Source organism: Pan paniscus, chromosome 19 (assembly GCF_029289425.2).
Source record: "Pan paniscus chromosome 19, NHGRI_mPanPan1-v2.0_pri, whole genome shotgun sequence".
Taxonomy (NCBI): Eukaryota; Metazoa; Chordata; class Mammalia; order Primates; family Hominidae; genus Pan; species Pan paniscus.
Genome location: NC_073268.2, coordinates 99,390,046 through 99,403,660, shown reverse-complemented (window position 1 = coordinate 99,403,660; position 13,615 = coordinate 99,390,046). Strand labels below are relative to the sequence as shown.

The 13,615-nt window shown below is 54.4% G+C and overlaps 1 protein-coding gene across 2 annotated transcripts in view; it reads right to left on the bottom strand.

Moving 5' to 3' along the window:
• Positions 1–13,615, bottom strand: part of TBCD (tubulin folding cofactor D) — a 200,357-nt gene that overhangs the window by 93,689 nt on the left and 93,053 nt on the right. The window lies entirely within an intron of this gene.

Sequence of the window (13,615 nt, the reverse complement as noted above, 5' to 3'; positions counted from 1 at the left end):
AAAATTAAAAAAAAAAAAAAAGCAAACACCTTTCCCTGCCCCTCTTGAAAATTCAGTCTTGGAAGCATCAGGTGGCACCGCATAGGGCCTGCACATCCAGGAAGGGGTGGTGGGGGCCAAAGTGGCCCATATGGGGCGAAGAGGGGTCCGTGAGGTGGACAGCAGGGTGAGGGGGCAGCTGGCAGGCGGAGGAAGGCCACAGGGAGATGCGACGCCCCAATGCTTCTGTTCCCCAGAATTCCTGCTGAAATCCTCACTCCCAAGAGCACGGTGTTAGGAGGTGTGGCCTTTCGTAGATGATGAGTCCCAAGGACAGAGCTTCATGAATGCGATCAGGGCCCTTACACAGAGCTTTGCTTGTCTTGTGATTGGCACTGTTAAGTGGCTTGTATCCACTGCGATGCTGACAGATCCACTCTTTCAATACGTGGTAGAAATTTCATGTGTAGCTTTGTGCAGGGTTTTTCTGGTCATCGTTTCCAGCACAGAACGTCAACCATTCCTCCTGTTTCTTAGGTCATCTCTGGCACTCACTCCAGCACCATGCTCTTACACTGCTGCCCAGCTCCCCCCAGCAGTCTGACTTTCTGTGCGACATGCGAACGTGAATGCTTGCCCCTTTTCTGACCACTGTTACCCATACAAGTAACCTGCAGGCCTTTCTGACGTTTTCAACAGTATCTGTACACCCCCATACAAGTAACCTGCAGGCCTTTCTGACGTTTTCAACAGTATCTGTACACCACAGAGCAGAGGATACGCAAACACACGAGCAGTGCGCACAGGTCTCGCCCGTGTGGAGCCTCATAAGGAGCCTGCAGCGCCTGCGTCCGGCCTGCACCCGACATTTCGTCGCCCTTTGTGGACGTGCTTGCATGAGGGAACCTGGTCTTATGTGGAAAGGATTTATCAAAGCTGAAGGGGGCTGGGAGGATCTTTTTCCCCTTGGGGTGCTGAATCAACTGTGTGTTGTTTACCTGTGTTTTGACTGCAGCCCATCACCTGCAGAGTGTCAACTCAGCATTCAAAAAGTTTTCGGTTTTGGATTTTCGGATTCAGGGTGCTCAACCTGTAATGTCTAATGTTAAACAAGAAGAACTAAAAACTCAACAACGTCAAATACGTCAGATGGAAAGTGATCGAGGTCAGGGTGTGCTGTGTGTTACTTGAGGGTAGGCTAAGAAGCTGGCTGTGGGCTCTGAATATTCATGGTACAAGCTGAATACGACCCCTGAAGAAACACAGGAAACAGAATAGATGATTCCAAACCAACAAGGAAGAAGATGTGGAATGGGACTGGGTTGGGGGCCCAATAGAAACCACAACTTTTAAAAACAAAAGAAAAATCTGAAAAAGCAAAATTCATATAATAAGACAAAGATACCCAAACATGTCAGTAAAGTAAATGGACTAAACTCACCAGCTTAAAATCACATACGGTAGATTTTTACTCAACATACATCTAAAATGCAAGAATATAAAAAGATTAAAAGACAGAAAAGAATACACTGAGAAAACACGAACCCAAAGAAAGCTGGGGCCATTAACAGTGGCTCATGCCTGTAATCGCAATACTTTGGGAGGCCAAGATGAGAGGATCATTTGAGGCGAGGAGTTCAAGACCAACCTGGGCTAGATGGTGAGACCCTGTCTCTACAAAAAAAAAAAAGAAAAAATTAGCTGGGTGTGGTGGCAAACACCTGTAGTCTCAGCTACTTGTGAGGCTGAGGTCGGGGGATGGATCTAGCCCATGAGTTCAAAGCTACAGTGAGCCATGAGTGAGCCACTGCATTCCAGCCTGGGCAACAGAGCAAGACCCTGACTCAAAAACAGAAAAAAAAAAAGGAGGGGGGGTGTTGCTGGATGCAGTGGCTTAAGCCTGTAATCCCAGGACCTTAGGAAGCTGAGACAGGTGGACTGCTTAAGCCCAGGACTTTGAGACCAGCTACATGGCAAAACCCTACCCTTACAAAAAAAGAAAAAGAAAAAAATACGACAATTAGCTGGGCGTGGTGGCACATGCCTGTGGTTCCAGCTACTCAGGAGGCTGAGGTCAGAGGATCACTTGCACCCAGGAGGTCAAGGATGCAGTGAGCTATGATCACACCACTGCACTCCAGCCTGGGCAACAGAGCAAGAACCTGTCTCAACAAAATAAATTAATTTAAAAAAAAAGAGAGAGAGAAAGCTGAGTAGCCACATTCACATCGGGCATAAAGAGGCACGCTCCATCACGAGCTCTCGTCCTCGGGAGCCGCTCTGCATCATCATCACTAACCTCAAAACAGAACGCATCGCACGCCAGACACGGTTCTGAGCTCTGAATACGTTCATTCCCTTAACTTTCCGAACAGTCCTATGCTCCAAGCCCAGGCCTATACCCAAGACAAAAACCACATCCACACAAAAACTCACACACGAATGCTTTATTCACAGCAGCCTACAGTGGGAAACAACCCAAATGTCTACCAACTGACAGATGGATAAATAAAATGCGGCCTCCATGTACGTCGTGGGCTGAATTCTGTCTCCCTGAAATCCACATACTGAAGTCTTAACCCCAGTGCCCCTGAGTGCCTATATCTGGAGATGTGGCCCTTAGAGATGCGTAAGGTAAAATGAGGCCACGCAAGTGGGGCCCGGATCTGCTATGACCGGTGTCCTCCTAAGAAGAGGAAACAAGGACACCAAGACACAGACCGAACGGCGAGCACGCGGCAGGAAGGCAGCGCCTGCAGGCCCAGGAAAACCCGGAAGAAACCGAGCCTGCTGCCGAGCCTGCTGGCACCTCGACCTTGGACACCCAGCCTCCAGAACTGTGAGGGATACATTTGTGCTGCTTGAGCCCCCATCTGTGGTGACTTGTTTCCACAGCCTGAGCTGACTAAGATGCCACACGATGGAACAGGCTTCAACAAGGAAAAGAAAAGGAGCACTGCTGGGGGCCGCATCGCCCACGGACCACGCCAACGCCACGCTCGGGGCAAGGAGCCACCACAGAGGACCACGGGGGCACGGTTCCATTCACAGGAAAAGTCCAGAATGGGTAGACACAGAGAACCCATCTGTGGTGTCTAGGAGGGGGGTTTATCCATCTGTCGGGGGGGCTGGGGATGACAGCGAAGGAGCGTGGGGTAAAATGTTCTACAACTGACTGTGGCGACGGCTGCAAACCTCTGCGAATGCGTTACAAGCCACTGAACTGTACACTTAATGACAGAACTGAATGGCATGTGAATTGCGTCTCGACAAAATCATTAAAAATCCTATGGGGTCAACAGTAATCGTTCCCGCTTACAAGCAGACGCGCTGAAGCAGCGAGGAGTCACTTCTCTACTCCCACCTGGGTCAACTTTGATAAATTACGTTTCTCTCGGAACGTCTATTTTGCCTGAGCTACCAAATTTCCTGGCAAAAGATATTCTTAACATGCCATTTTCCATCTCCACGGTGGCTGCACGAGGGCTCCCTTCTGTGTGGAAGGCTCCTGCTTTCTGCCCGCCGGCCACGCGCTTATTGGTCCCATCAGCCGTCTCGCAGAGCTGCGTTTGGCTCTGTGTGTCCTCTCTCATCTTTGTCTTCCACCTCCTTCATTTCTAGGGTTCTGCTCACTGCCCTCTTCCCACCCGCCCTGTGCAGAGTGAACCTTTCTCCTTTTCTGTACATGTGTCTGAGGCCGAGTCACCAAGTGATTCCTGCCAGGGCCAGAGAGAACCTCGGGCCCTGTGGGCCACATGCAGTCCTCATCGCAGACTCTGCTTGGTTGTGTTTATTCTCATTGATAACATTTTTTAAATGTGAAAACCCTTCTTGGCTCCAAAGCTGTACAGAAACAGGCTGAGGCCCCACTGGGCCTGCAGGCCACAATTTCGTCACACCTGTTTAAAGGTTTAAGTTTCCTTAGCTGCATCCCAAAATTTTAGATAGAATAATTTTGTGACTGTTTATTTTTATTTTTAAACTTTTTTAACTTTTTATTTTAAAACTTCTCCTGAGACTTCTTTGACTCATGTGATTTACACATTTGTATATCTTCTAACTAAAAATTATCACCTTTCCTTTATTATTCTGTATCCAGTTTTTAATTTCATTACTTTGTGAGCATGGAATACCATCTGTCCGCCAGTGAGCCTCTGAAATGTCTCGAGACTTGTTTTATGGCCTGGCTGTGTAATATCTGTGAATGTTCCTCAGGTGCCTACAAATGTGTATTCTCCAACGTGTATAGCTACACGGTTCTGTATCAATTATGGAATCATGCCAGTCGCCTCTGCTGTTGAAATATTGTATGTGCACACATAGTATGTAATGTGTGTTTTATACATATCTATATCTCCACTACATACTTAGTTATCAATAATTGGGAGGTGTTTTGAGCTCTCAGGAGGATACCGGGTCTGTCCATTTATCTCTGCAGACCTATTAACTTTTGCTTTTCAGCTTTTAGAAAGCTGAGTCAGTCCAGACTCACCACCAGCCCCATACGAATTCAATGCAGGGATGGATCAGGGCTGATGAGGCCATGGGGGCCAAATCACCAGTCCATGCACAGCCATACTGTAGGGGGTCCAGGGTCAGCACACACAGCCAACAACAGCACAGCCAACAACAGGACAGCCAACAGCAAAACAGCACAGCCAACAGCACAGCCAACAACAGCACAGCTAACAACAGCACAGCCAACAGCAGCACAGCCAACAGCAAAACAGCACAGCCAACAGCACAGCCAACAACAGCACAGCCAACAGCAGCACAGCCAACAGCAGCACAGCCAACAGCAAAACAGCACAGCCAACAGCAGCACAGCCAACAACAGGACAGCCAACAACAGCACAGCCAACAACAGCACAGCCAACAGCAGCACAGCCAACAGCAAAACAGCACAGCCAACAACAGCACAGCCAACAACAGCACAGCCAACAGCAGCACAGCCAACAGCAGCACAGCCAACAGCAGCACAGCCAACAGCAAAACAGCACAGCCAACAGCAGCACAGCCAACAACAGGACAGCCAACAACAGCACAGCCAACAACAGCACAGCCAACAGCAGCACAGCCAACAGCAAAACAGCACAGCCAACAACAGCACAGCCAACAACAGCACAGCCAACAACAGGACAGCCAACAGCAGCACAGCCAACAGCAGCACAGCCAACAGCAAAACAGCACAGCCAACAGCAGCACAGCCAACAACAGGACAGCCAACAACAGCACAGCCAACAACAGCACAGCCAACAGCAGCACAGCCAACAGCAAAACAGCACAGCCAACAGCACAGCCAACAGCAGCACAGCCAACAGCAGCACAGCCAACAACAGGACAGCCAACAGCAGCACAGCCAACAGCAGCACAGCCAACAGCAGCACAGCCAACAACAGCACAGCCAACAACAGCACAGCCAACAGCAGCACAGCCAACAGCAGCACAGCCAACAGCAAAACAGCACAGCCAACAGCAGCACAGCCAACAACAGCACAGCCAACAGCAAAACAGCACAGCCAACAGCACAGCCAACAACAGCACAGCCAACAACAGCACAGCCAACAACAGCACAGCCAACAGCAGCACAGCCAACAACAGCACAGCCAACAGCAGCACAGCCAACAGCAGCACAGCCAACAACAGCACAGCCAACAACAGCACAGCCAACAGCAGCACAGCCAACAGCAGCACAGCCAACAACAGCACAGCCAACAACAGCACAGCCAACAACAGCACAGCCAACAGCAGCACAGCCAACAGCAGAAGAGCACAGCCAACAGCAGCACAGCCAACAGCAGCACAGCCTCAAGAGCTGCCGCGCACGGGGGCTACTGCTTTGCTTCTGCCTCCAGATTGTGCACAGCCCTCTCCGAGGACTACCAGGGAAGGGGGTTCCAGCAGAAGGTCCTGCCTGGCTGAGGTGACATGACGCAAAGCCACCATGGTCGCATCCTGTGAGAGGGACCCGTGTGGCACCACGGGCAAAAGTAGGTCTCTCTGGACAATGGCAGTCCCACCCCCGGGGCGACCACGAGGATTCTCAGTTTATCCGCGTGCTTGGAACAATGCCTAGTGACTGCTAGTGCGACGCGGTTCTTACTTTACTTCCTACTTTCAGAGCTTGAAATGAACTTGAGATAACCTAAAAAGACACCATCAAAAAACAGGTTAAGGAGACGATAGGGGAAATGAAAACCACAGCGAGGAAACAAGGAAGATATGAAAAGGGGCCAAAACCAAGGTCTGGAAATACCTGAAGGAAAAGATTTCACTGCAATGGATGGAAATGTGACTCTCAGGACTTAGCTGAGGAGAAACAGTGGCCCTGAAGACCAAGCCCGGTAGGCAGCCCCGACGCAGCAGACAGAGGGGGACATCGAGGTGGAGAAGACGCAGCAGGCAGAGGGGGACATCGAGGTGGAGAAGACGCAGCAGAGCGGGGGACATCAAGGTGGAGAAGATGCAGCAGGCAAGAGGGGGACATCGAGGTGAGAAGACGCAGCAGGCAGAGGGGGACATCGAGGTGGAGAAGACGCAGCAGGCAGAGGGGGACATCGAGGTGGAGAAGACGCAGCAGAGCGGGGGACATCAAGGTGGAGAAGATGCAGCAGGCAAGAGGGGGACATCGAGGTGAGAAGACGCAGCAGGCAGAGGGGGACATCGAGGTGGAGAAGACGCAGCAGGCAGAGGGGGACATCGAGGTGGAGAAGACGCAGCAGGCAGAGGGGGACATCGAGGTGGAGAAGACGCAGCAGGCAGAGGGGGACATCAAGGTGGAGAAGACGCAGCAGAGCGGGGGAAGACACAGAGGTGCAGAAGCCTCCAGGAGACACAGGAGAGAGGATGAGAAGGGATCAAGCCCACTGGCCTTTTGTCTGTTCGCATCTATTTTCATCGTTAGGTTTTTCACTGTTATTTTGTAGCATGAAAAAAAAGATCTGAGTGCTAATTTTTTTCATTTTACTTGTCCTTGTGCGATTTAACTCATGACTATTGTACCTGGCTGCTGTGCATGTAGAGGCACCCTCTGAATAAACTCCCTAGACGGTGGCCACATGAGTTGCTCTGGAAAACTATCAAGTCTGAGTCAGGCGAGTGAGAATGCCGAAGCGTAAGACACCTCGCTGTCGGGGTTCGGGGAGGAGAGGAGCTGAAGAAAACTGTGGGAATTCTTAAACTTGGCCCAAGTTCACAAACCTGAATTGGGTTTCCCAATCAAAGACAAAACAAGCCATAGCTCAGGGTTTCAAGTTTCCCTCTCAACACAGAAGCCGCAGCGCCAATCCGCACAGGAGAGGAGGGGGCGACAGGACGCTGTTTCAACAGAAACCAAAAGCCGCTCGCCCTCCCTCTGACTCTGACGGTGCCTGCAGAGCCGCCAGGAGCCCCATTTCCGAGGCCGCTCAGGGCGAAGGTGTTGGAAGGGAGGAGCCGGGGACTGTGCGCGCAGTACAAAGGCTACCCACAGGCCACACACCCAGAAACTGCCAGCCCTGCCACAGAGCACCATCCCACAGGGCCGCGCCCACCCATCTCCTCACACTCACCAGGCAAGAGACAGCCTGGAGGGGCCTTGGTAGGAAAAAGGGGCAACAGAGAGGGGCCGTTTGCTCTACTCCCACTCGTCTGAAAAAATTAAGTTAGCCCCAGTTCCATAAAAATTCAAATCGTGGGCCCGGCCCGGTGGCTCACCCCTGTAATCCCAGTAATCCCAGCACTTTGGGAGGCCGAGGAGGGTGGATCACGAGGTCAGGAGATCGAGACCATCCTGGCTAACATGATGAAACCCCATCTCTACTAAAAATACAAAATATTAGCCAGGCGTGGTACCACGCAACTGTGATCCCAGCTATTCAGGAGGCTGAGGCAGGAGAATGACTTGAACTCCGGAGGCGGAGATCGCACTACTGCACTCCAGCCTGGGTGACAGAGCAAGACTCTGTCTCAAAAAGAAAAAAGAATTAAATCGTGGCGTTATTTGTACAAACAAATTAAAATTTAGGTATTGGCATGACAAATCTCAGACTTCAACTTACAAATAAAGCCCTCCACTACTCATCAACATCAACAAATGTCCAGAAAGAAAGCTTTCCCCAAATTCTCTCATACTCCTTGGCTGTATCTCACCACAAGAGCCAAATCAACTCCACTTTCATTCCTCTGCATCGCTGAGTTGTCTGACACAGTCAATAAAACCCCACTGATGTTCTCAGGGTTCTTTTTTTTTTTTTTTTTCTTTGACATGGAGTCTCGCTCTGTTGCCCAGGCTGGAATACAGTGGCATGATCTCAGCTCACTGCAAGCTCCGCCTCCCAGGTTCACGCCATTCTCCTGCCTCAGCCTCCCGAGTAGTTGGGACTACAGGCGCCCGCCACCACGCCCAGCTAATTTTTTGTGTATTTTTAGTAGAGACGGGGTTTCACTGTGTTAGACAAGATGGTCTCGATCTCCTGACCTCATGATCCGCCCACCTTGGCCTCCCAAAGTGCTGGGATTACAGGCGTGAGCCACCGCGCCCGGGCTGTTTCTTTTTAATGAGAAACCAAATGTCTCCTCGGCCACCTGTAAAAAATGGCTGAGCGGTGCCCACAGCGCTCAGAGCAGGTTGGGCCCAGACCTTGGCCACGACCACAGGCACATGGCGGGTGAGGACCCCGGGGGTGCAGCTGGGCTTGGCCGTGTTAGCCTGTGTGGCCCAGAGACCAGACACCCGAGGCCCGGCTCCTGGACACGCGGTCCCAGGCAATGAGGGTGGGTGGGGAGGGAGGCGCCCCTTCTCAGCTGCGCTCTGTTCAGTTAAATCGACTTCCCAAAACACAGGGGCCTGCAGGGGTTCTCAGGCAGGTGACCATGTAACACAGGGGAAGGGCTGTGACCCGCTCCTGGGCTGCTGCTCCGAGGTGACGGGGGCAGAGAGGTGTCCAAGCCTGGCTGGCGGCTTCCAGACAACCCGAAGGCAGGGCCTAGAGCCCTAACCCAAGCCAGCAAGCCTGTGTACCACCGTCTCCGAAATCTAGGACAGTCTCCAAGCTTCCCCTGGGTCTCAGCCAGTCTCACTACCGCCAGGGACGGAAGGCAGAGGCCACAGCAGGGCCCCGCAGCAGCAGGAAGGGCCCCTCACTAGGGAAGAAAACCAGGAAAGGAAGGGGAAGGGGAAACAATGGAAGTCCCAAAGAGAGCAGCGGGCAGCAGAGGGCTGGACGAGAGGACACAGCACACGGGACGCAGCCCGTGGTGGGGGCAGCAGAGGGCTGGACAAGAGGACACGGCACAGGGGACGCAGCGCGTGGAGGGGGCAGCAGAGGGCTGGACGAGAGGACACGGCACACGGGACGCAGCGCGTGGAGGGGGCAGCAGAGGGCTGGACGAGAGGACACGGCACAGGGGACGCAGCGCGTGGAGGGGGCAGCAGAGGGCTGGACGAGAGGACACGGCACAGGGGACGCAGCGCGTGGAGGGGGCAGCAGAGGGCTGGACGAGAGGACACGGCACAGGGGACACAGCGCGTGGAGGGGGCAGCAGAGGGCTGGACGAGAGGACACGGCACAGGGGACGCAGCGCGTGGAGGGGGCAGCAGAGGGCTGGACGAGAGGACACGGCACAGGGGACGCAGCGCGTGGAGGGGGCAGCAGAGGGCTGGACGAGAGGACACGGCACAGGGGACGCAGCGCGTGGAGGGGGCAGCAGAGGGCTGGACGAGAGGACACGGCACAGGGGACGCAGCGCGTGGAGGGGGCAGCAGAGGGCTGGACGAGAGGACACGGCACACGGGACGCAGCGCGTGGAGGGGGCAGCAGAGGGCTGGACGAGAGGACACGGCACACGGGACGCAGCGCGTGGAGGGGGCAGCAGAGGGCTGGACGAGAGGACACGGCAAAGGGGATGCAGCGCGTGGAGGGGGCAGCAGAGGGCTGGACGAGAGGACACGGCACACGGGACGCAGTGTGTGGAGGGGGCAGCAGAAGCCTGGATGAGAGGACACGGCACAGGGGACGCAGCGCGTGGAGGGGGCAGCAGAGGGCTGGACGAGAGGACACGGCACACGGGACACAGCGCATGAAGGGGGCAGCAGAGGGTTGGACGAGAGGACACAGCACAGGGGACACAGCGCGTGGAGGGGGCAGCAGAGGGCTGGACGAGAGGACACGGCACACGGGACGCAGTGTGTGGAGGGGGCAGCAGAAGCCTGGATAAGAGGACACAGCACGCTGGACGCAGCACGTGGAGGGGGCAGCAGAGGGCTGGACGAGGGGACGTGGCACGCCGGACGCAGCACGTGGAGGGAGGCACAGGGCTTACAGCCATGGCGCACTCAGCACCACAGGGCACACAGCAGCCCCTAGGCCAGCGCAAAACCAAGACAGTCTCACTATGGGAATTCCAACCAGAAATGAATGACAACCAAGAAACCCTAAAAACACTTTCCAAAGGAAGGGGAGGGGCAAGTACTCAAAACCCCTTAAGAGCTGGAGCAGGTCAGGGGAGGGCAGGAGACAGGACAGGCCCGTGAGGGTTCCTACGCCTTCTCTTCCTCCTCCTCTTAACATGCGCTTGGCAGACAGACCCGGGATGCCCTGCCCCCAGGATCTGGAATCTGGTTGGGAAGGGAAGCCGGAGCCTGCCTGCCACCCTCACCCCCTAAGCCTCCCGGTCCCATACCACAGTCCTGCCCACTGGCCTGAGTCCCTTTAGAAGCGCAGAGCCCTGAGACACAACACAGCCAGGCGAGAGGTGCCCTCCGGCCTGGAGCCGTTCCTGAAGCTGTGCCCTCGGGGGACAGAATGTTGCTGTGTCTCCCCTACAGCCGCGTCAAAATCAGACTGGGAGGCTGATGCCAGGCCTGTGGATTTTCTGCAGAGTTTTCATTTCCTTTCTCCTTTCCTCTGGATGCAGCACCTCACAAGGAACACAAAGGATTAAAACAGAAACAATCTTGTATTTTAAGAAGATCCAAGATGTGACGCCCTTCCTTCATCACAGGTGTTCTGTAAGAGATGCTCACAAGTCCCTTTCACGGACAGGAAGACCGAGGCCCAGAGAGGCCAGCAATTGCTGCCCCAAGTCACAAAGGGTGAAGACGGAAGAGCCAAGACTTGAGTCCCAGCACACAGTGCACTGGAGAGGATGCTGCTGCGAAGGGACCGGGGTGGGCTGGGCAGGACGGAGAGGAAGGGGCTGAGCTGGACAGGACGGACGGAGAGCAAGGGGCCAGGCCAGACAGGACGGAGAGGAAGGGGCCGGGCCAGGCCGGACAGGACTGACGGAGAGGAAGGGGCTGGGCCACACAAGATGGACAGGAAGGGGCTGAGCTGGACAGGACGGAGAGGAAGGGGCCGAGCCAGACAGGACGGACAGAGAGGAAGGGGCCAGGCCAGACAGGACAGACAGAGAGGAAGGGGCTGGGCCGGACAGGACGGATGGAGAGGAAGGGGCTGGGCCGCACAAGATGGACAGGAAGGGGCTGAGCTGGACAGGATGGAGAGGAAGGGGCCAAGCCGGCCATGTCCTGTGCCTCACCCCCGACCTGGAAACTAGGAAAGCTCAACCAGGACTGCGCTTCCAGCCTGTGCGCCCCTAGGGAAAGAGGCCCTGACACAGAGGCCACAGCGCCAGCACCTGCCTGGGTCCCTGGCACCCCCCAACACACACTGGCACTAGTGCTTACCCCCAAGAGCAGCCACCACCCTAGGTACCCCTCCTTCCCCACCCAGGGTCTACACCCGCAGGGAAGCACCCCCCACCTCTGGTGTAACTCTGCTCATCGCCCTCTGGGCTGGGTACCTCGGCCACGTTCCCGACCTGTGGGTGGGGGGACTCCACAGGCCAGGTGCGTGGTGCTTCTGAGTAAATGGACCAGTGCAGGTGGTGCACTTGGCACGGTGCCCCACACCATCAACACGCAAGAAACACCAGCTGCCACCCCCATGACGGTTCCGAAGATTTGGTCAAAAACCTAATCGCAAGACTTCTGAGTAACACAGGGGGTTGAACATGTAAAAAATAGCGGGTAAAATCCCACTAAAAAACAGCAGAAACGGACCATTTTCTTTTTTCAAGGGATCAGCTACAGGGTACAAGAGGAAGGGCAGGGAAGGCAGCACCAGGACCACGGAGGAACCTGGAAGTGCAGGGACAGCAGGAAATGCCTCAGACCAAGAAGCCCAGCCCTCCCCTGGAGGGAGGAAACCCAGACTCCCCCTGATCCACAGGACAGGTCCCTAAAAAGCTCCAGATCTGTGGCACCAGAGAACTCTGGGGGGAGGGGCAGGGTAGGCCTAACCCAAGGAGCACTGGGGCAGGAGACAGGGCTGACTCTCCGAGGTGCTCAGCAGAGGCCCTGGAAGGCAGGCAGCCACACTGACGATGCAGGGAGGGCACCAGGCATGGCATGGCGCTCCTGCAGTCCCGGCTACCCAGGAGGCTGAGGCAGGAGAAGCACTTGAGACCCGGAGTTCAAGTCCAGCCTGGGTAACACAGCAAGACCCCAGGTCTTTAAACACACACACACACACACACACACACACACACACACACACACACACACACGGAGAACATCCACCCCCACTCCTCCACCCCCCACTAAAAGAAAGCTATCACTAAAATCCTTAGATAAGAAAAGCTACTGAAAGTACTGCATGAGAATGAGATGCTACAAAAGGAACACTCAGAACAAAACAGAGCTCATGGAAACCAAAATCAGAAACCAAGTACTTAACAGAAGTGTTGAAATATAAAGTTAAGAAAACTAAGACTACTGAGGATAAAGGAAAGAACCTGCAGGTGAGAAACAGCCGTCCATAAAAATCAGGAATCACTACTGACATACAATTCTACAACACATAAAACTAATCCATGGTGGAAAAGTATCAGCCTGCAGTTGCCACGGTCTGGGTGGGGAAGGGTGGCACTGCTGTGACGGAACTCTCTGGGGCCATAATGGGAGAACACATTTGTCAAAACTCGTTAAATGATCCTCTTAAGACCTGTGCCCTTCACTGAATGTAAACCTTACCTTTGAAAGAAGAATCATAAACTAATAAGAATATGCCTGAAAAGTGTTTGGGGCAAAGGATACTGATGTCTGCAACTGACCTGAAATGCAGCAAGACGAGTAAGCTGGACGGGGAGGGGAAGGAAAGGGTAAGTAAGCTGGACGGGGAGGGGAAGGGAAGGGTAAGTAAGCTGGATGGCGAGGGGAAGGGAAGGGTAAGTAAGCTGGACGGGGAGGGGAAGGGAAGGGTAAGTAAGCTGGACGGGGAGGGGAAGGGAAGGGTAAGTAAGCTGGATGGCGAGGGGAAGGGAAGGGTAAGTAAGCTGGAGGGGAGGGGAAGGGAAGGGTAAGTAAGCTGGACGGGGAGGGGAAGGGAAGGGTAAGTAAGCTGGACGGGGAGGGGAAGGGAAGGGTAAGTAAGCTGGACGGCGAGGGGAAGAGAAGGGTATGTAAGCTGGACGGGGAGGGGAGGGGAGGGGAAGGGAAAGGTAAGTAAGCTGGACGGGGAGGGGAAGGGAAGGGTATGTAAGCTGGACGGGGAGGGGAAGGGAATGATAAGTAAGCTGGACGGCGAGGGGAAGGGAAGGGTACGTAAGCTGGACGGGGAGGGGAGGGGAGGGGAAGGGAAGGTTAAGTAAGCTG